The sequence below is a fragment of the Hemicordylus capensis genome, chromosome 6 (assembly GCF_027244095.1).
Source record: "Hemicordylus capensis ecotype Gifberg chromosome 6, rHemCap1.1.pri, whole genome shotgun sequence".
Lineage (NCBI taxonomy): Eukaryota > Metazoa > Chordata > Lepidosauria > Squamata > Cordylidae > Hemicordylus > Hemicordylus capensis.
Window position 1 is genome coordinate 128,612,120 of NC_069662.1, and position 22,105 is coordinate 128,634,224.

The window sequence follows — 22,105 nt, forward strand, 5'->3', positions numbered from 1 at the left end:
CTCTGGGCTCCTTGGAGGAAGAGCAGGATATACATGTATACATAAATACATGAGGCAAGCTGTTCACTGTTGCAACAGCTCCTACAGTTACCAATCTGCTCCTCCTCCTGTGTGGCACTGGCAGCCCTTCTCATATTTGAAGACAGCTATCATATCTCTCTTAAGTCTTCTTTTTTCTAGGCTAAACATACACAGTCCCTTCAACCATTCCTCCTAAAGTTTGGTTTCCAGACCCCTCACCATCTTGGTTGCCCATTCCAGTTTATCCTTCTTAAAATGTGGTGCCAGAACTGGACACAATATTCCAAGTGGGGCCTGACCAGAGCAGAATAGTGTGGAACCATTACTTCTCATGATCTGGTCCCTATGCCTCTGTTAATGTAGCCCAGGACTGCATTCACTTTTGTGCTCCCTCCCTTTCCAGGTTTTCTTTCCACTCATAGAACTAGAGGTTATAGCAAACCAAGGGTTGCCACCCAAATCAACAACTGCCTGTTCAACCTAGTTAATAAGATTCAAACCTTAATAAGATACAAACAAGTCAGCTCTTTCAGACAAAGAGAAAATGAAAAGGTAGAACACCCTATCTTGGATAAAACCTAAGGCTGTTGTCATGATGTGTAATATGAAAGTCAAATTAAAATCAATTCTGGGGGATATGTTGAGTTCCATTACTAAATAAGAGGGTTTAGATCACAGGTCATTAAGGACAACATAATATGAACCAGGTAGTGGAGATATACTGTCACATTGTTTACTGTGGCATGGAACCCAAAAAGCAGAAGTGATCATTTCAGAAAGTGATGCAATGTGAATAGAGTTTTAAACACCTTTTTAATAGGCAAACATTATCAGCTGAAATAGTATGGAAATGACTTGGAAACTCATGATCGGTAAAGCAACATGTCCCAAGAGATACCTCCTTATTTATGCAAATAAAGGTGAGAACAGGTAAAGAGAAAGTTATGACAACTGTCCTTTTGCAACATTTGTTTTTGTGTCTCCTTAGTGTCAGTATTCCTACTTTCCAGCCAACCTTGGATGTGTTATCTGAACCCACCAATGTCGGCATACTCCATCCTACTTACAGTTCCAAACCGAAAACCTGTAACCAAGATTTGAAGTTGGATTCGGAGAAGATGCCCAGTGTCAGCAAGCCATCCCAACACAAGAAGTGAAGCTCAGAGGTACGGTCCATGTCATGCAGTGTTTTCCATGTCACGCAGACCCAGACATACACTAGTTTAAACTAGTATTTGTAGTGTTTGTAGAGAGGTGATTTGGTCAACACACACAAACACAATATAATAGTAAAAGTAATAGTAAAACAACTTTATTTGTTAGCCCCCCACCAACAAATTGTTCTTTGGACGGCTCACAACACAGTATTGTTATGCGTTTTTACTTGATGAAAACACATAACACATGAAATCACAACACACCCCAAAATATTCAAAATACAAAATACAATGCCAAACAATTTAAAAACCTTTTTGTCAGTTTTAAAAATCAAATTTTTGAATCAATAATTTTATTGACATGCCAGAAGGTGATCTACATGTCTTTATCATGTGTGGTTGGACTGACGGATGAAGTATCACCCAAACCAGCCCAAAGAGTAACTTGGAAACCTTGGAAGTCTTTCCCTTCACTTCCACGGACTTCAGATCTAGCCTTTTATGCCATTTGTTAATGTCATTTGCCTTGGGGAAGCACGTGTGGAATTCATTTGGGCTCTCTTCTCGCTCTCGTTATAATCTTTGTTGCGGAGATAATAGCAATCCTGATACTTTGGCCTTTTCATTGTTCAGCAATTTGATGGCAATTCCCATTCTCAACATTAATAACCTGTGGGGAAGAAGTGAAACAGAGAGGTTGTTCAAAATATAAAGAATACAGAAATGGCTTAAATAACTGAGTCATTAAGATTCTGATAGCCTCGTTTCCATGACAAAGATGGTAATGAGAAAGGGAAATAGCATACTATGCATGTATTCATTGGGAAAATGACTATAATGAGACCTGAGGACAGGAAATAATACAAATGCAGCCCATTTTCATTATAGTCCAGAGACTGACATTTAGTGTTCATCTTTGCATTCTACCCATCTTGATATTTTCCTTGCATGACGATCAAACTCTTTTTTTTATCCTTGAAGATCTCGTGTCAATGAGTACACAATACTTTTTTCTGTCTTTAAACAAATAATTGTAAATAGGGCAAAAGAATGTATGCATTTGCTCTCAGGTCACCTATTCATCTTTATACTTTAAAAATTAATCCTCATTTGGTCAGAGTCACACAAAATATTTTCTGTGTGATCATCAGCCACAGATCGTCACCATCATGTCTCCTCAATGTCATCCAGCGCAGCTTTTTTGAGCAGTTTGATGCCTCCTGTGCAGGAAGTGTGGTCACTAAGAGTCGACACTGACTTGACAGCACTTAATCAATCATGCAAGCCTGTCGTTAGGGCGGGGCAACCGTGGCAATTGCCCCGAGTCCCACGTTGGCACAGGCCCTGCTCTGGGCACACTGCAGTGTAGTAAGTCTGCCCTCCTCTCTCCCCCAGTCCCAGCCACTTGTCTTTCCCCGCAGCCCATCCAGAGCCAGTCTTTTGTGTCTGTGTGCAGCTTGAAAGGCTCCCAGGCAAACTGCTAGAGCTCCATCTCTCCCGCCTCTCAGCTCTTCAGTGGGTGGACGGGGCTTCCAGAGAGGCCTCCATGCAGGCCTCCCTGAAGCCTGAAGCTCAGGAATGAAGCAAGCAGGCAGGCAGGCAGAGAGTGTCCAGCACCAGAGCTCTCTGCAGACCCCTGATTAAGGAGAGACATGATTGAAGTATATAAAATTATGCATGGAGTGGAGAAGGTAGACAGAGATAAATTTTTCCCCCTCTCTCACAACACTAGAACCAGGGGTCACCCCATGAAACTGAAGGTTGGGAAATTTAGGACCGACAAGCGGAAATAGTTTTTCACACAGCACATAATTAATCTATGGAATTCCTTGCCATGGGATGTGGTAATGGCCACCATCTTGGATGGCTTTCAAAGGGGCTTAGACAGATTCATGGAGGACAGGTCTATCAATGGCTACTAGTCTGGTGGCTGTGGGCCATCTCCAGCCTCAGAGGCACGATGCCCCTCAATACTAGTTGCAGGGGAGAGACGGCATGCATTGCACATACCTCTTGCCCATGGGCTCCCCAGAGGCATCTGGTGGATCACTGTGTGAAAGAGAATGCTGGATTAGATTAGCCTTGTGCCTGATCCAGCAGGGCTGTTCTTAGGTTTTTATCTTCTTATGACCCTCTGTCCTGCCCTGCCCAGCCCAGCCCAGCCCAGCCTTAGTAATGGAGGTATGATGTGATTTCCTTTTTGTGGTTATCTGCCCCACCTTGAATATTTAGGGATTGGCTTGCCATAGGGCTTTGGTATTGAGCAGAGATGTAGGGCAGGGAGGGAGGAATATGTATATTTAAATTGAAGTGGATTGGACAAATTGTTGGTTTTAAAAAAACCCATCCAAAAAGTCCTATAAATGGCTTGTTTCATGGCAGAAATTTACAAAAACTTCTGGAACAAATGTATAATTTGATTTTTTGTTTGTTTGTTTGTTTGTTTATGAATGCACTATGCTCAAGTTGATTTGCAACCCAGAAGGTCTGAGAACTGTGAAGCATGTGTTGTGCTTTTTGTTTTTATTTCTTTAGAAATGCCCTATATGTCCAAGCTGGTTGGACATGTCCAAAAACCTCACTCACACGATTTACACTGTATGTCATCAATCAGTATGATTCTGTAATGATATGAAATGTTAAGGAGGCCCCACACATGCTGATTCGCCCCTAGCCCCACATCCGCCTAGGGATGGTACCAGTGCACCATCTGGTCTTGTTATATTGTATGGTTTTCAGACTGTGAAGTTTGTGGAAGGACTGCTTGGAAGGCTGAGGCCTACCACATGCATGCTCAACCCTTGCCCTTCATGGTGGATGAAGACTGCCAGGGAGGGACTAGGTCCATGGGTGGTGGGGGTGGTTAAAAACTTTCCAGGGTTTTTAAACTATTTATAAACTGTAAATGTTTGGCCTGGTTTTCCAGAGTTTTAAAACTGTTTTAAATATTTTAATTGTTGATTGGTTTTATATTGTTTTTTTAAATAGTTTTTTATTTCAACTGTTAATTTGTTTTATATTGTTTTTATTTTAATGTAAACTGCCCTGAGTCATTCTTGGAAGGGTGTTATAAAAATTAGATAGATAGATAGATAGATAGATAGATAGATAGATAGATAGATAGATAGATGCAATGCTGGTCCCAGCCCAGGAAGTTTGAATTTGGAGTAGGAGCCATCTCCATTGTAACCAAACTCTGCCCACCTGGACCCGCCCAAATACATGGAGTGGGCCAGACTCCTTGTGAGTCTGGAAAGGTTGCTTGGAGAGGGGAAAGTGTGCAGTGCAAGTTCTATTATTAAACAGAGATACCAAGAACCCCTACATTTCTGCAGGCCAACTTTTTCTGTCCATGGTGGATGGTAGGTTTTGTTGCACACCGGGTTAAAGGTTAATGGTGTTCTTCGCCCATGTGACTTAAAAAGAGGCCTCTATCCACATAAGGCAAACTCTAGCAAGCCTGGAGACATTCTGATATCTGAGGGGTGGCCCACTTACAGGGGCAGCCCTTCCATGGGGCATAGTGAGGTGGTTGCCTCATGCAGCAGATTAATTAGGGCACCAGCAAAATGGAAAGATGCCCTCCTGTCCCCACATTTTAAAAAAGGGAAAGAGGGAGAAGAGGGTACACACAAGGTGGGTGCCCTGCCCAGGTCCACAGAGGACTTGAGCTGCCACTGCCCACCAATGAAGCAGATGACACATGAGCAGTGTTCCTTATAAAAGGGATTCCCACATGTTGTTGGCTACAACTCCCATAATCCCTAGCCAAAGGCCATTGCAGCATGGTGTTGTAGTCCAGGGATTCTCAACGTTGGGTCCCCAGATGTTATTGGACTTCAACTCCCATAATCCCCAGCCCCAGTTGCCTTTGGTTGGGGATTATTATTATTATTATTATTATTATTATTATTATTATTATTATTATTATTTAATTTGATTTCTATACCGCCCTTCCAAAAATGGCTCAGGGCCATTTACACAGAGAAATAATACATAAATAAGATGGATCCCTGTCCCCAAAGGGCTCACAATCTAAAAGAAACATAAGATTATGTTTATTAATCTTAATTAACTGATTGATTGATTGATTGATTGATTATGTTAATCATGATTATGATTATGGGAGTTGAAGTCCAATAACATCTGGGGACCCAACATTGAGAATCCCTGTTGTAGTCAACAACATCTGGGAATTCCTGTTACAGGGAACACTGCGCATGAGCCACTTGGGTGGACATGATTTTTATTGAAAGAATGGCACATGGGGAAAGGATAACCCCCCCCCCACCTCCCCCAGCACCACAATTCCATTCTGATCAGTGCCTCTCATAGCAGTTAAACACCACAGGAAATTCTACCCACAGGTCTCTTACATGGCATCCAGTTTCGCCAAAAGCATGGACTTTCCTGAAAATGCTCCCTTCCCCACTGACATCTCTTCTCCTACACATATGCACGGAAGTTTAAAAAGCCTCCCCCCCACCCGCCCTGAAACCAGGAATTCTGGGAAATGAAACATAGGAAAGTAACAACATTTTGGACAGAAACTGGCCAACTGAACCATTTTCACATATTCAAAACATCTGGCACCATCTTACTATGCATGGAGTAAAAATCCTGGATGAAGCCTTTGTGACACATGACGTCTAGAGTGTCCATGTGCCTTTTTCACTGACAGCTGCTCAGAAGAAATATCATCTTCCAGCTGCAGAACTTCATCTTTTCTCAGCTATGAATGGGAGGAACACAGGCATTGTTTTTAAAGTGACACTTGTCTCAGCTCTCTCAACGCTGCAATTACCACTTGGCAAAAGAGAAATCAAAGACCCCTATCACCAGATTCAGACTGGGAAGAAAAGGCTCCTTCCTGAAGGAATAACAGGCAGGATGCACTTTCTCAAGCTTTCTGCTTATTTCATTTGATTTAATTATACACTTGAGGTTAAGTATCAGGCAATGGGCAATCTGGTCTATGCAGATCCATAATAATCTGAATATAAAAAGCCAGTGGACTTCTTTTTTCCTAGAACAAGTCCTCTAATCACATTACTCTGTTCATGTAATAGCTTAATGCCTTTTGCCCAAATACAAGTCCATGATCCCTTTATCATCTAAGGTTTATTCTGTATGAAGTGTAAAACTGGAAGTGAAAAAGAAGCATCTCAGCACCTGTGATTTGGGAACTTGTATTCACTATCAAAGTAACATAACACCCAACATCTTTATACACACCCACGTCCATGCAAGGTCCTAGATGTTTTGTTTTTTATGATCTACCCACTGGATGTCTGATATTTTCTTTGATGGAAATTGAGTGTCATGTTTGCTTTGGAAAAACAGGTTGGCAGAAACCTACTGGGCAGATTAAATTATTCCTGAGTAATCCTAATGAAATTAAGTAGTCCTGTAGCATCCAAACTAAATTATTCCTGTTAGCCCTACTGAAACTAAGTAATTTTATAGAGTAACTCCTGAGTAGTACTACTACTACAAGTATTTATATACCACTTTTCAACAAAGGTTTCCAAAGTGGTTTACAGAGAGAGAGAGAGAGAGAGAGAGAGAGAGAGAGAGAGAGAGAGAGAGTGAGAGAATGCATAAGTAAGTAAATACATCTTCCTGTCCCCAAAGGACTCACAATCTAAAAAGAAACATAAGATATACACCAGCAACAGCCACAGCCACTGGAGGGATGCGGTGCTGGGGGTGGATAGGGCCAGTTGCTCTCCCACTGCTAAATAAAAAGAATGACACATCTGCCATATTACCACCAGTTGCAGGAGAATAACAGCAGGAGAGAGGATATGCCCTCAACTCCTGCTTGTGGCTTCCAGAGGCATCTGGTGGGCCACGGTGCGAAACAGGATACAGGACTAGATGGGCCTTGGGCCTGATCCAGCAGGGCTGTTCTTATGTTCTTATGTTGTTGTTGTTGTGTTTATCATCATCATATTTTATACCACCCAAAACTTACATCTCTGTGCAGTTTACAACATCTTGAATCAAGGTGGATGACATCATTACAAACTATGCCCTTGAGCCGTCCCTATGTATCCCTACAGCTAGGTAGCAAATTTGGTTCAAATTGGTTAGTGGTTCATAAATTAGCCCAGTTACATATCAAACATTCATGCATCTGCCATCTTGAATGGGGTGGGTGACATCATCACAAACGACACCACTGAGGTGTCCATATGTATTGCTCACTACAACTGTACTAAATTTTGTTCAAATTGGTTAGATGGTCCACAAGTTAGCCCGCTTGAGCCTCAATCGTTTATATTTCCACTTTTTTGAATTGGGATGGATAACATCATCACAAACTATGCCATTGAGGTGTCTCTATGTGTCCCTACAGCTGCAGCAAATTTGGTTCAAATCGGTTAGGCAGTTCACAAGTTAGCCCACTTGTGCCTCAAATATTTATGCATCCAGGAATTCTTAAATGGCTCTGCTTTTTTTGCACAATGATGTTGCGGAAGGGGTCTCCAGCCCCCTCCCCTTGGGGGAACGTGTGCAGTCCATATGCTTACTCATGAGAAAGGCCAGGCAGCAGGATCAACATTGCCTCCAGTGAAAGGAGTGATTTGACATCTGTGATGATGAGCAATGCTGTTCCTGAGTGGAATGCTCAATCATGAGAGTATAAGGCCATGGGGATACCCCTTCACAACTCATGAGAAGAACCATCTGTGGGGACAGGGGTGTCAGGCAGAATTGCTAATAATGTGCAATGACATCTCTTCTCCCACAGATCGCTCTCTTGTGAAGCCATGGAGTGTCAAGACATGCATGTGGGCTGGATGGCAGATTCCATCCAGTTAGTTTGCTCTATACAAGCAATCTGTGGGGACAGTTACCCCAGCAACAGCTCTCCCTGTCCTGGCAACTGCCTCAAAGAAGCTATCAAAGCAGTCCCTCTGCCAGCCTGTCCACCCATTTGAACAGGTCCATCTTTTTTTTGCCCAGAATGGCAACCCCATTCTACTGTGGTCGTAGACAACTGGGGCTTCCCTCTTCTGCAATTGCCTGTGGCGGCACATCTGCATATGATGCAATGCCGGTCCAAACTTGAGAAATATGAATGGGAGTAAAGATCTGTCCCTGGTCCGTGTGCTTCCCCAGTCTGGAAATCGTATCTGGGTTCAGATTCACAGTCTGGAAGTACTTCTGGATTCACACCTCTCCCTGGTTTCTCAGGTTGAGGTGGTGGCCAGGGGTGCTTTCTATCAGCTCCAGCTGATACACCAGCTGCGCCCATTTCTCGAGATCAATGGCCTCAAAACAGTGGTACATCTTTTGGTAACCTCCAGACTTGACTTTTGTAATGCGCTCTATGTGGGGCTGCCTTTGTACGTAGTCCGGAAACTCCAGTTGGTTCAGAATGCGGCAGCCAGGTTGGTCTCTGGGTCATCTCGGAGAGACCATGTTACTCCTTTACTGATGGAGCTACACTGGCTACCAATAGGTTGCCGGGCAAAATACAAAGTGCTAGTTATAACTTATAAAGCCCTAAATGGCTTATGCCCTGGGTATCTAAGAGAGTGTCTTCTTCACTACGAGCCCAACTGCCCATTGAGGTCAACTGAGGAGGTCCATCTCCAGTTACCACCAACTCGTTTGGTGGCTACACAGAGATGGGCCTTCTCAGTCACTGCACCGAGATTGTGGAATGCGCTCCCTGCTGAGATACGATTCTCCCCATCTCTGGCAATTTTCAAAAAACACCTGAAAACCCACCTTTTCACCCAAGCTTGCTCAGCTTCGTAAATTTTTTAGGTTTAAATCTCTGGTTTATATTTAAATTGTTAAATTGTTTTAAGTTTTTTGTATATGTTTTTAACTTGTTTTATGCTATTGTTAACTGCCCAGAGACGGAAGTTTGGGGTGGTGTACAAATTTGATAAATAAATAATAAAATAAAATAAAATAAAATAAAATTCTCACTCAGCTTTAAAGCTCACACCTAACCTCCCTCATGGGATCCTTATGAGAATAAAAGCGGGGATGGGGCAGTAGCTCAAGGCACAGCATCTGCTTTGCACACAGAAGGTCTCAGGTTCAATCGTCGGCATCTCCAGGTAGGGCTAGGAAAGACTCTTGCCTGAAACCCTGGAGAGCCACTGCCAGTTAGAGTAAATCATACTGATCTAGCAGGGAAATGACTTGATTAGCAAGCCAGTTCAAATCCCCGCTGGTATGTTTCCCAGACTATGGGAAACATAGAGGAGACTATGGGAAACACCTATATCGGGCAGCAGCGATATAGGAAGATGCTGAAAGGCATCATCTCGTACTGCATGGGGAAAGGCAATGGTAAACCCCTCTTGTATTCTACCAAAGACAACCACGGGGCTCTGTGGTAGCCAGGAGTCGACACCAACTCGACAGCACACTTTCGCTTTAGATGGACTAATGGTCTGATTCAGTAAAGCAGCCTCCTATGTTCCTGTGAACTTTCTAGAAGAAGGGTGAGGAAAAGAAAATATTAATGCTGTGTCATCTTGAGGCAAAATATTGATTGTTGCCTAAAAGAAATGATTTGGGCCTAGGCAAGGGATTAACAAATGTTTGTGGACCTTAGTTTTCAAATTATATTTAATGTCTCATTTATATTTTAAGAGGGAGCCTGGTACAACTTAGATCCTTGAGCCATTATAGGCATTTTACTTCCCAGAGTGAATTTTGTCTTCATTTTCCAAAATGAGTATTTGAAAGCGACTTTTAATTAAATGTACGTCACACTCTCATTATTACACCTGAAAGACCCAAAAGCCGATGAGAGCAGAGCAGCCACAATGGAACTCAATGTATTCCGCTCATATTCCTTTTGGAGGCTGATCACCTTTAGACTAATGAGAACGAAGGATGGGACAACATGGGACAGATCTAATTAAGATAATGAACTGGAGATTATGAACATTGCTACTGTGTGTCTGAAGAATTGTAATAGAGTGGGTTGTTAGAAGGTTAAGCAGTCATCTAATATATTATTTAGAAGACAAATGGAAATAAAACCTGGATTTTGAAAGCATTTGGGTTTCTTAAGAAATCAGTAAGAAGAAATAGCAAAACCTCCTACAAACGTGGGGGGGGGGGGCAGAGACCGACCACATGCCAGTCTATATTGGAAGTGTTAGGGAGTGCTGAAATTTGTTGTGCATTGGATGGTTTCAGACGCCACCCACTCACCCAGTGGTTCAGATTTTGTATATGGAGGTGGGGTCTGAAACCATCCATTGCACAACAAATTTCAGGACTCCCTAACATTCCAAATATACACTGGCATGTGGTCATGGGGAGATATAGATGTGTGTTGTGTGTGTATTCTATGATCCACCTAATGGCACAATGGGGAAATGACTTGATTAGCAAGCCAGAGGGTTCAGATCCCTGCTGGTATGTTTCACAGACTATGGGAAACACCTATATCGGGCAGCAGCGATATAAGAAGATACTGAAAGGCTTCATCTCATATTGTGCAGGAGATGTCAATGGTAAACCCCTCCTGTATTCTACCAAAGACAACCACAGGCCTCTGTGGTTGCCAGGAGTTGACACCGACTCGACGGCACACTTTACTTTACTTACAGATTCTATGCAATCCATACATTTGCATAAAAACCTGTATTTCAATGTGTGCCTTGCAATGTCTTTTTGCACTAGCTGCTTGGGCATGAAATATGTGAAACTACTTAGAAAAACATTAATGTAAATACTTTTCTTTGGGAGGGATGGGGAAAACGGTATACTTTTAGCAGAAGAATGTGCAACCGAAATCAAAGGAAATTGCAGAAAGTTTGGACAGAAGGGAAACAGAGAAATAATCCATTCACCCCTAAATTCTATGCCAAGGTGGGCAGACTTGGCCTTCCAGCTGTTGTTGAACTACAACTCCCATCCCAAACAACTCCCATGTTGAACTACAACTCCCATGCAAAGGATGGAAGCTGTAATTCAACAACAGCTGGAGGGCCAAGTTTGTCTACCCCTGTTCTGTGCACAAATGAAAGGAAAGGCAGGAGCACTAAGCTGATAGACACATATATAGCTGTATTATGGAGAGTTTTAGTCCAGCAGTCAATTCCAATATGGCTCTTATAGCTCAAGAGGAACATTTCTTGAGGCACAGCTTAATTAATTAGATGACCTTCAGCCGAAGGAGAAGGAGAAGCAGCAGAATACTATTATACCACAGATATCACTACCCACCTGTTTTTTTCCAAAACCAGCTATGAAGGAGAGACAGGGAAAGAGAGCTGGTCTTGGGATAGCAAGCATGAATTGCCCCCTTTGCTAAGCAGGGTCTCCCTTGGGTTGCAGTTGGTTTACAAGGAATGCCCTTTTACTTGTAAAGGGAAATCTTCACCGGATTCCCCTTTACAAGTATATTCCTGAACTGGTTTAGACCAGTCCCTTTAGAACTGGGGCCTGTCCAGTTAGAACTCGGACCAGCCGAACCAGGCCGGTTCGATTTGAACCATGGTTCAAATCGCGCCGACTCGCACATCCCTATCCAAAAGTTCATTTGTAAGTTAGATGTTCATAACTCGGAACACATATAGTTCGCAAGAAAGACTACTTGCTCATATGTGTGGGTTGGCATTTGAAAGTTAGGGGTTTGCTTAGCGTAATATGTTATGGAGCTTTCTTTCTATGTACAGAGATGTTTATAACTTGGGGAGTGCCTGTATTTATATAATAAAGATTTCCCTGAAGTCAAAGAGTTATCAACTCATTCATTTTAAAGGGTTGCACTGCAAGCAAAAAGAGTCCAATATTATTCTGCATTAAATGTGTCGAAACCAGTTCAAAACTAGTGCAAAGTGTCTGGATGGGTTACTGAGCCACTTTTTAAAGCTTCTTTCTGAACCAGAGGGTTTAACAAGACTGAGGAACCTGAACCAAAATGATATTTTGGTTCAATTCCAGGTAAATATTCAAACGTCTGTGCCTTTGATTATATTTCCTAATAAAAGAGCATTGCCCTGAGCAGGGGTGTAGCAAGGTTGGAGTGGGCCCAGAGACAAGATTTTAAAATGCCCCCCCCCCCTCACTGAAGCTCAGCTCATGAAGTAAAGAAATCTTAAACGAGGCTGAATAGTGGTAACAAATGCTTTAGGTTAGTTGCTGCTTAATCCAGTCATGGACTGGGGGCGGGCAGATGGAGAACAAGCAGGAGAAGAGGAAAGCATGCTGGGTTGCCTTGCTGTGCTAACGAACAAAAACTCTTCCTTCAGTAAATTCTTTATTGTACTCCACTGCCTGATCTTTGTGTCTTACAAGTCTTTATTATCTTGATTCTACACTTGTGTGCACTCTCCTCCCCCTCTTTCTCTATCTTTTTATAAAGTGGGGGTCAGGAGGGAATCTTGCCACCCCAGTGATCTGCCGCCTGAAGCAAACGCCTCGCCTCATAGAAGGGTCGCCCTGTAAGGCAGTAACAATGACATCACCTTGCAAAGCGACTTTTGGCTTACCTGCTGCAAAATACAATTGTCTCGCTCTCAACAGAGGAGATGAAGCATATGCTCAAGCTTGAGAGGCATTTGTAATGAAATCACAGGCTACAGACATGGCCAGCTCTGGGATGCTGAAGGAGTTTGAAACTATTTACCATAAACGGCTAATAATGAAGACTACAGCAATGAACTCACTCATAATTCTAATTGCTTGGCTCTGGAGTCTCAGGAGAGGCCCCCAACTGGAATAGGTTTTGATGAACTCAGGAAGCAGAGAAGTCCCCTGAGAATTCCCCTCTCCTTTTGTGTTAGCAGAAATAAAACAAAGTCGACTAATGATCTTTGGGCTTCTATATTTAGCTAAATGTATGAGTTCCTTTCTAATATATTGGCTCTTGTTGTGATGAGAACATAAGGGCAGGCTTAAAAAAGAAAAGCGCTTCCCTCAGCAATGTGGAGGGCTCCATTCTATTAACAAAACCCAGAACTGAGCAGCTAAATAATTCCTTCTGTGGGTACATAAATCTACAAAACACTCACCCCCGTGCATTTATTTTATCTTAATGTGTCAAGCGCAACATTTAAGACACAAGAAGAGGTGCAGACAGAAGGAAAGCTTGAGGAGCAACTTCTTAAGTTTGGGGTGAGTGGGAGGAAAGGCATTTTTGAGGGGAGAGAAAATACGTTTGGGGGATTGAAGGTATGGGTTATTAGGTTTGGTGGGGGGAATTCAGTAAAATGATGAGGAAATTCTTCAAATGCATTGGGGTGGAGGGTCTGTACCCCTGTTGGGAAGTGGCCATGCAGCTGGTCTCAGGTTGAATCCTTCTCCAGGTAGGAAAGGGAATACTTCTGTCCAAAACTCTGGAGATCTGCTGCCGGTTACATAAGAACATAAGAACAGCCCTGCTGGATCGGGCCCAAGGCCCATCTAGTCCAGCATCCTGTTTCACACATTGGCCCACCAGATGCCACTGGAAGTTGGTGTTGGTAGAACTGACTTAGACCAACTAAAGGTCTGACTCAGTAGAAGGCAGTTTCATATGTTCCTAATACTATTACTCTGACCTCAAACAAACAGGCAGTTTGGCCCTAGAGGGCAAAATTCTTGTTCTTTTCTAAAGCATATTTAATATATGCTGCACATTCTTGTTCCCACATCATGGATTCAGACCTCATGATCCCCATTTCACAAACTGCGACAAATTAGACAAGACACTGGGAGGCCTGCCTCTTTTAATTTCTTTTAAAAACAGCCTGGGGACCATGATGCCATACATTTTACCTGATGGGGCAAATAGCATATGGAAGGGCTATTTAGATTGGGGAAAATGTCACAGGTTAAAACTCCCACCCCCAGCACTACAGTCTGGAGGCCATTCGGGCTCCCCTCCAGCAGTTTTCAAAAGAAATGGGAAATCTCAGTGCAGATCTTCAGTGTTGCATCTAGTTTCATCCCAAGCAGGGTTGCCATCTGGAAAAAGAGGACTATTCTCCTGTACCTTTAAAAGATGTACAGAAGAGGGAATTTCAGAAGGTGCTCTTTTTCTTCCCCCTGAACAACAAACTGTATCCTCTTCTGGGCATCCCTTAAAGGAACAGGAGACCTGTCCTCTTCTCCATATGGCAACCCAACTTAGGGTGAAACTAGATGGAACACTGGAGATTTCCCATCTCTTTTAGAAACAGCTGTAGGGGAGCCAGAATGGCAGCCCTAACCCTAAGAGATGATTGTTTGCTATCCAATAAATCCAATGAATCTATTGGTGAACCAAGGGAAGGACTACACATTAAAACACAACCTGTTCAGAACTTTGGGTAGGATGACCATAAAATTGGCTTCACAGTGGTTTTAGCCTGAGGCCTGATCAGCATCTGGGATGCGTCGAAAGAGTTAAAAATGGTCTATGATGCTCCTTTAATGGGGAGACTTCCCTGAAGAGGAAGACACCATCAAAAGTGACTCATCCTCTTTCTCCCTGCCTTAGGCGAGATGTGCATGTGGTCAGTGAAAAGAGACTGGAGAAAGGTGCTTTCTGAGTGAGACAAAGACTGAACAGAGAAGCTAGGAGAGAGCTGGAATACAGTACCTTGGGCAGAGCGATTATTTGGGTGTGATGTAACCTATTGCTGACTTATAGGAGTAGACACACGGAATATTGTGGAGGTAACATTTCAGGAAGGTTCCACAGATGATAACTCTGAGAAATTCAGATACTAAACCGAACCCAAAAAATTGGTTTCAGTTTCTGAGAAGCAGCATGCAGGTTGGATTTAAACTTTAAACCTCCTGAAGCAGCTCATACACCTGCTGAGAAGTGTGCAGGCTGCTCCTGGGGGTTTAAAGTTTAAATATGCAGCTCTGCACACCAGCTGAGAAGCAGCATGAGATTGGATATTTACACATCATTAGAGAATACAAGAAGCACATGTAACAATACAGCAAACATGCCTAGAGTTCTGCCCTTACACTGAGTAACAACTAGTCAAGCTGACCTTTTGTTTTGACATCATTGGACTGAGCATTTCTCTCTCTCACTCCACAACATTAGCTGAGACCAACACTCTCATCACCTGGACCACATGCCTGTGATAGGTAGAGCCTCTTTGTCACTTTCATTGCCCATGATTCTTTCGATGTTATGCATGAAAAGGTACACATTTCATTATGCTTGCTATGGCTAAGTCTCCAATGAAGCAATTGCAGGCCTGAAATGTGTTCCTGCATAAAACATAATGTCAAAATAATTATGCACAGCAATGCAAAGAAAAGAAGTTCAACATCGTCATCGCACTTTATTTTATGTATTGATAAATAATACATATTCCAAATGAGATTTCAGTACATATACCTTTAAAATGTGACGTCAAGTCGATTTCGACTCCTGGTGCCCACAGAGCTCTGTGGTTTTCTTTGGTAGAATACAAGAGGGGTTTACCATTGCCTCCTCCTGTGCAGTATGAGATGATGCCTTTCAGCATCTTCCTATATCACTGCTGCCCGATATAGTACCAGCAGGGATTCGAACCGGCAACCTTCTGCTTGTTAGTCAAGCATTCCTCCGCTGCGCCACTTAAAGTGATATCCAACCATTATTTCCAGGACAGTTACAAGGAAATAAAATAATTTTAAAAACCCAATAAAATCTTAAACATTTACAACAACAAAAAGTCAACAGTCACCAGAACAGCAAATAAAACAGCATTAAAATGTTTCAGATATTTAAAGGCCTGGGGAAATAAAAAGGGCTTCATCTGGCACTGAAAAGACATTGGTGTAAGTGTCAGGAGATCCTCCCTGTGGGTAAAATTCTACAGGGATGGGCCCATGACCAAAAAGGCCCTGTCCAAGAACAGAAAGGCTGGTTCCACAATTTCATGCACCACCTTCACCATGGCAAGTGTCCTATCACCCAACTTTCCTTGGAGCCCAACCTTTCTCAGCAGTCTGGAATTGGAAAGGCGGCAGGAATCATCCCTGCAGGAGGAAACCGTCTTAACTGAATTTCAGATCAAAGTGAGAGCAGAGATGCCGATTATGTCCTGTAGGTAGCATGCATTCAAGGACAGGGTGGTCCTTCCATCAGGCAAGGTGGAGCAGTTGCATCAAGCAGAGTATTATTGGGGCCCTTCCTGCCTCTCTCTGCCATCTGTCACAATGGGAGCAGCTCTTCACCAAGCAGTAGCACAGCTAGCAGGCTTCACATATTGTGTGAGGAAGGGGCATGTTGCTCCCCCTCCTCAGGGGCTTGGGCCACTGTACACAAATGGCTCTAAGACAAGGCATTTGGGGGCTTCACTCTTTCACTCAAGGAGAGCTGGTCTTGTGGTAGCAAGCATGACTTGTCCCCTTAGCTAAGCAGGGTCCACCCTGGATGCATTTGAATGGGAGACTTGATGTGCAAGCACTGTAAGATATTCCCCTTAGCAGATGGAGCCGCTCTGGGAAGAGCATCTAGGTTTCAAGTTCGCTCCCTGGCAGCATTTCCAAGATAGGGCTGAGAGAGATTCCTGCCTGCAACCTTGGAGAAGCCACTGCCAATCTGTGAAGACAGTACTGAGCTAGATAGACCAATGGTCTGACTCAGTATATGGCAGCTTCCTATGTTCCTATGCTTTGAAAACCCGGCTCAAAATGGCTCCTGAGGCAAACTCCCTTGCCTAACCCCAATCAGGAAGTGCTCTCCCCTGCCACTGGTCTTACATATCTGATCTTAAAGAGACAGCAGCCCCATTCAGACATTATTGAATGCAGTAGCACTTGTTGTAAGGGCTCTGAAAGCAGGGAGGAAGTCCCGCCCCACCACGGTCAATCATGCCCACTTGCCAGGCATTCCTGGTTACAGCACCATTTGTGTGGAAGGGTGAGCACTGTAACTCAGCTGGCTGGCACGTCCGTGAGCAGCAACCTGGTTCACCCGAGGCTGCCGCTCTCAGACAGTTACAGCCATCACTGTTACGGCACTCCCCTCTCCACACAAATGGAGCCATAACCTTGAGCAGCCAGCTGGAGGGGGTGAGTGACAACTCTGGGGCGGGACTTCCTCCACACTTTCGACGCTGTAAGCAGGAGCATGGCTGCCAGGGATAATGTCTGAAGAGGGCTCATATATCACCACATGATCAACACAGTGCTGTTGGTACCGCTTGCAATCCGCTGCTTGAGTTGCAGTCAGTTTAGGAAAGGCAAAGGGCCTGCCTGTTATTATTTAGGAACATAGCAAGCTGCCATATACTGAGTCAGACCACTGGTCCATCTAGCTCAGTATTGTCTTCACAGACTAGCAGTGGCTTCTCCAAGGTTGCAGGCAGGAATCTCTCTCAGCCCTATCTTGGAGATGCCAGGGAGGGAACCTGGAACCTTCTGCTCTTCCCAGAGCGGCTTCATCTCAGGGGATCCAGGGGAATATCTTACAGTGCTCACACATCAAGTCTCCCATTCATATGCAACCAGGGCAGACCCTGCTTAGCAAAGAAGACACGTCATGCTTGCTACCACAAGACCTGCTCTCCTTTCCCATGACCAACACTCACACAGAGGGAAAGGGCTTACTGGATTTCTACTGCAGTCAAAATGAGTGTGGCTACAACTGGGCTTGGAACCAACCTTGCCACGTGAATGAACGAAAAGTGAGCCATTTTAGTACTTGAACTATGAGGGCCACAGAAGAATGCAACCTGGTGGGAGCAGGAGGTTGACTTAAATGAGCAGAACTTTATCCACAGCAACCTCATTTCAGTTTATACAATGATCACTGTACTGCCTTACAAAGAGGTCATTGAAATTAACATAGCAAGTGTGCTTCAGAAGCAATATATGGCCAGTTCCACCAGCACTGCAAGGGTCATCCCTGTCAAAGCATACCAACCACATACATAACCAATGTCTAAGACTCCCATGAGTGCTTTTCAATAGCAACAGCACAATATCCCATCATATGTAAAAACTGTTGGGGAGGGGTAATCTTGCTTATGGGAGAGACAGTCTTCCAGCTGTTTCCCCTCTTTTTTTAAAAAAAAGGTATGCATTCTTAATTTTCATGTGAAATATGGACATGACGTTGATTTCTGTTTTGCTCAGTAAAAGATTTGCGATCTGCTTTAAGATTTTTGTACAATCATATAGCAAAAAATAACACAAGAAAACATGGTGAGCTTAATTATTGCTTTAGAGCCTTTTTTGCAAGGCTTGAGCTCATTTGTACAAGCCTGTCAAAGTCACATATATTGCTGGATCGCAATGGACATAAATGGCCACCAGATGTCACTGTTGCTGCATACAAACAGCATTTCACACAGCTTTCAGGATACATCTCTGACCTAACACACAGCATGGATTGATTTTACAGCTTTATGGTACAACCCTAAACACAGTTACTATCAAAGAATTAAGTTCCATTGGACTGTGTAAACATGTTTCAGATTGTGCTGTCAGTCAATAAATATTTTCTAGGAAATAATGGCTCCCCTAAATGGGCATTTATTTCATATGTAGTTGATAAGACGTGTTTTATAGGAGCTTTCAAAGTCATTAAAACAGCACAGATAAGGTTTCAGCTACAGCAGATTGTGACTGGGGATTATGGGAGTTGCATTTAAACAATTGCTGGAGAACCAAGTTTGCCTATTCATGAATTATCAATTATAAATGTGCATAGACACAGTTTATGCCACAAATAATCATAGGTTAAATCTTAATAATTTTTTTAACAACCAATCACAGCATTCAGCAAATATGCATAGGAATGTGGGACTGAGGCTGCTATCCTGTGTGTACTCACCAGGGACTAAAACCAGGGGCTCTTCCAGATGCTGATATATTCTATCAGCTCAAATTACAACACAAAATGAAAAGAGGAAGAAGCCACACTAGAAAGTAGGAGGCTGTGTTATATTTTTAACACCGTCTGCTGGCAACCAGTTAAACAACCATAAAACAATCATCCTTCTCCAAATTAGAATAAAAGGACTAGAGATGTGCATGAATTTTTTTTTTATTCATTTCAAATTTGAATCAAATTCTGAAAATTCATTTTGAATTTGAATCAAATTCTAATGTGGTCCAAAAATTCAATTTGAATTCAGTGGCCTGTATGGTTTTTAAAAGGCGCCAATGGCTTTCGAATCAAATTCAAACCAAATTTTGAAAATTCGATCCAAATTTGAATTGATTTGCTCTTTTAAGGGATGATGCAGTTCAAATTCAAATCACTCCGATCACCCAGATTTGAGTTTAATCAATTAGAATTTGAATCAATTTGCACATCCCTAAAAAGGACTATGAAAAGAAAATTGTAGTTTACTTTTCATAATCATTTGAGTGGATACTGGAATATATCAGCAAGTACTGTAGATGAGGCCCATATTGAACACAGTGGAGATCACCCCCAAGAAGACATATACAGGATCAGAATACATGCATAGGATATCTCCAGTTTAACAAAAGACTGTTGTTGTTGTTTTTTGGTATGTTATCTGCTCTGCTAAAATATGTGTAAGATTAAATAAAGTGTCAGGTTTGAGCTTCAGAAATACCTAACAGGATCCGGCACAGGACTTTGACTTGTGGGGAGGTATCTTGGAATAAGATAGCATTAGAGCATCTCTCGAGCAATTGCATCAGGCCCATTTCAGACCTGCCGCAGTGACTTCCATAGATGGTCACTTAGAAGGCAACCACAGGGCCAGAGTTCCCTATAGCGAACCATGTTGGGAGTCCCGATGCATATCAGGCAAATTTAAATCAAGCCATCACAATCCCCTGCCCCACAGCTGCAATGTATATCTGAATCAGGACATGCATTGCCAGTTTAGAAAACAAATAACACACATGGAAACCTGTGTGCTTCTGCGGACGCTTCCCTGAATTCACTGAGCTGAATTAAGAGCTGTGGATTATGAAGGCTTAAAATTACGTTTTTCCTAATTAGCTTTTTTTTTCATCTCCAGCAAATACTCCATTCGTAAGATGTATCAAGGGCCCAGGGAAACCCAGAGAAGTATGCAGAGCCAGAGTATGGTTTTATCGAACGACTTGGATTCAAAACAAGACTTTTGAGTGATGCCTACCAGAATCTTTCATTGCTGCCATATCAGGTCTAGCTTCTGAGAAGGAGCTTGAATCCCAAATAAAACCTAGGATGCAACTGCTCCAGTTTCTGGCATGCTAGAGCTACTAGGAAAACATGAAGCGGATCTCTAAATATTAAGCCCCCAAGGTACCCTGGATTAGAAAGCACTTTGCCTTTTCTAATAGGCCTGTTCACCCACAGCTTATTAGTACCTCATTCCCAGCCAAACACTTCCTAAAGCTGCTAATGTTTTTTTCTCATGTAGTAATTACACAGGCCACTGGTTACACAATCAGCTGCTGCTCAAGCCCTCTTCTGGCTTTTACTAACTGTATTTCTGGGTTGAGGCACTGCAGAGGAACAGAGACTGCAGGCAGCCATCTTCCATTGCTTCATCCCTTCTGTGCTGATGATTACATTATAAAGAGCTGCTTTCTTTATGAATCTATTTCGGTCTGGTTTCTCTCTCTAGCCAAAGCAGGTAGCAACATACAGTCGATGCATCAACACATCATGAAGCATCTGTTTACAAAATCAGCAAGCAACACCAGTTGACGTACAGGATTAACCCTCTTATAACGTTACCCCTGTGCAAATTCTGAGCTTGACATCGCAAAGCGAGCTCCTAAGATGTTAAGAATAATCATAATCTTTCTATGGAATTTTATTATTTATTTATTATATTTCTTTATCACATTTATGCACCACCCCACCAACATATAAAACCTCTGGGCGGTTGGTTGGTTGGTTGAACAAGTGTATATACCACCCAAAACATATGTCTCTGGGCAATAAAATACAAATTAAAACAAATATAGCAAGCCCTGGCTGGGTGAAGTAGCCCAGCCATGGCACTCTGAGGTCATCCAGTCCAACACAGGTGGCCTCCAGAAGTCATGCTCTGTTCCCACGAAGGCAGGTAAAGACGGACAGAGATCAGCAGCCACACCAACTTCAGGTTTCCTCCATACCTTGGGGAACCTAGGTTTCCACGTTATGTGTGAATCTGGCCAGCATCTGCACCCCGTTACTAATTGGCATGTGTGTCCAGAGGGGTGTGTGTGGAAGAGCTGAACTGAGTCCGCCCCAATGAAGTCAATGTACTTGAATTCATACTTACATACTTACTCCCAAGTATGTGGGGATAGAATTGCAGGCTTTGTCTTCCTGCTTCCCCCGGAAAAGTTCTGCAAACACCCATGTTGGTTGGTCTGGGTTCATTATTTGTTGATGATCACCCTGCACCACCTGAATTGTGTGTTGATTTAGAGCAGATTTCCTCCATGCACTGTGGAGCAAATGCCTAACCAAATTAAGACATCCAGACCACACCACTAGGTTCTTCATGAAACTCAGCAATGTACTGGTGTGGGCTCCTCCCATATTGCACTAATTTTGCTTTCTGAAATACCCTGCATGTTGTAACAGGGCATATTTTTGATGTGCCAGAGCAGTGGCACAGAAGTTTGGGATGTGCTGATATCACTCTAGATGTAGTCTCAATTGCCTTTTAATTGGAATGGCCATTAAAAAACAACAACCCCTACTTGTCATACAAAATACATATAAATTCAATCAATCAATCAATCAATCAATATCATCTATTTTATCAGACTTTTGGTTCATAATCTTTTAAAGTTTTTTTGATGGTTAGTTTGAGTTGTTTTATATGATTTTAGGTTTTAATTTTTGTTGGGTTTTAATTGTAAACTGCCCAGAGATTTTATGTGGGGCAGTATATAAATATGATAAATAAACAAAAACTGGAGGAAAGCCCCATCACTGAGGGAGAGAAGAAGGAAGGAGAGAGGATGGAAGATGAGGGGAGGTGGAGTCACAGCCAGAGATCTATGGTGGCTCCGCCTCCCAGCGGACACAGTGGGCGGATGCA

General features: G+C 42.9%; 1 long non-coding RNA gene across 2 annotated transcripts in view; it reads right to left on the reverse strand.

The window, feature by feature from the left end:
- Nucleotides 1–1,311: 1,311 nt before the first annotated feature.
- Nucleotides 1,312–22,105, reverse strand: part of LOC128330303 (uncharacterized) — a 50,517-nt gene continuing 29,723 nt past the window's right edge. Inside the window, exons 2-3 of one of the 2 annotated variants that reach the window (XR_008310042.1) lie at nucleotides 5,780–5,910; nucleotides 1,312–1,848 (exon numbers count right to left, since the gene is read on the reverse strand). This is a non-coding gene — a long non-coding RNA (uncharacterized LOC128330303). The remainder of the gene's footprint in view (nucleotides 1,849–5,779; nucleotides 5,911–22,105) is intronic. The other variant, XR_008310043.1, reaches the window with a different exon arrangement.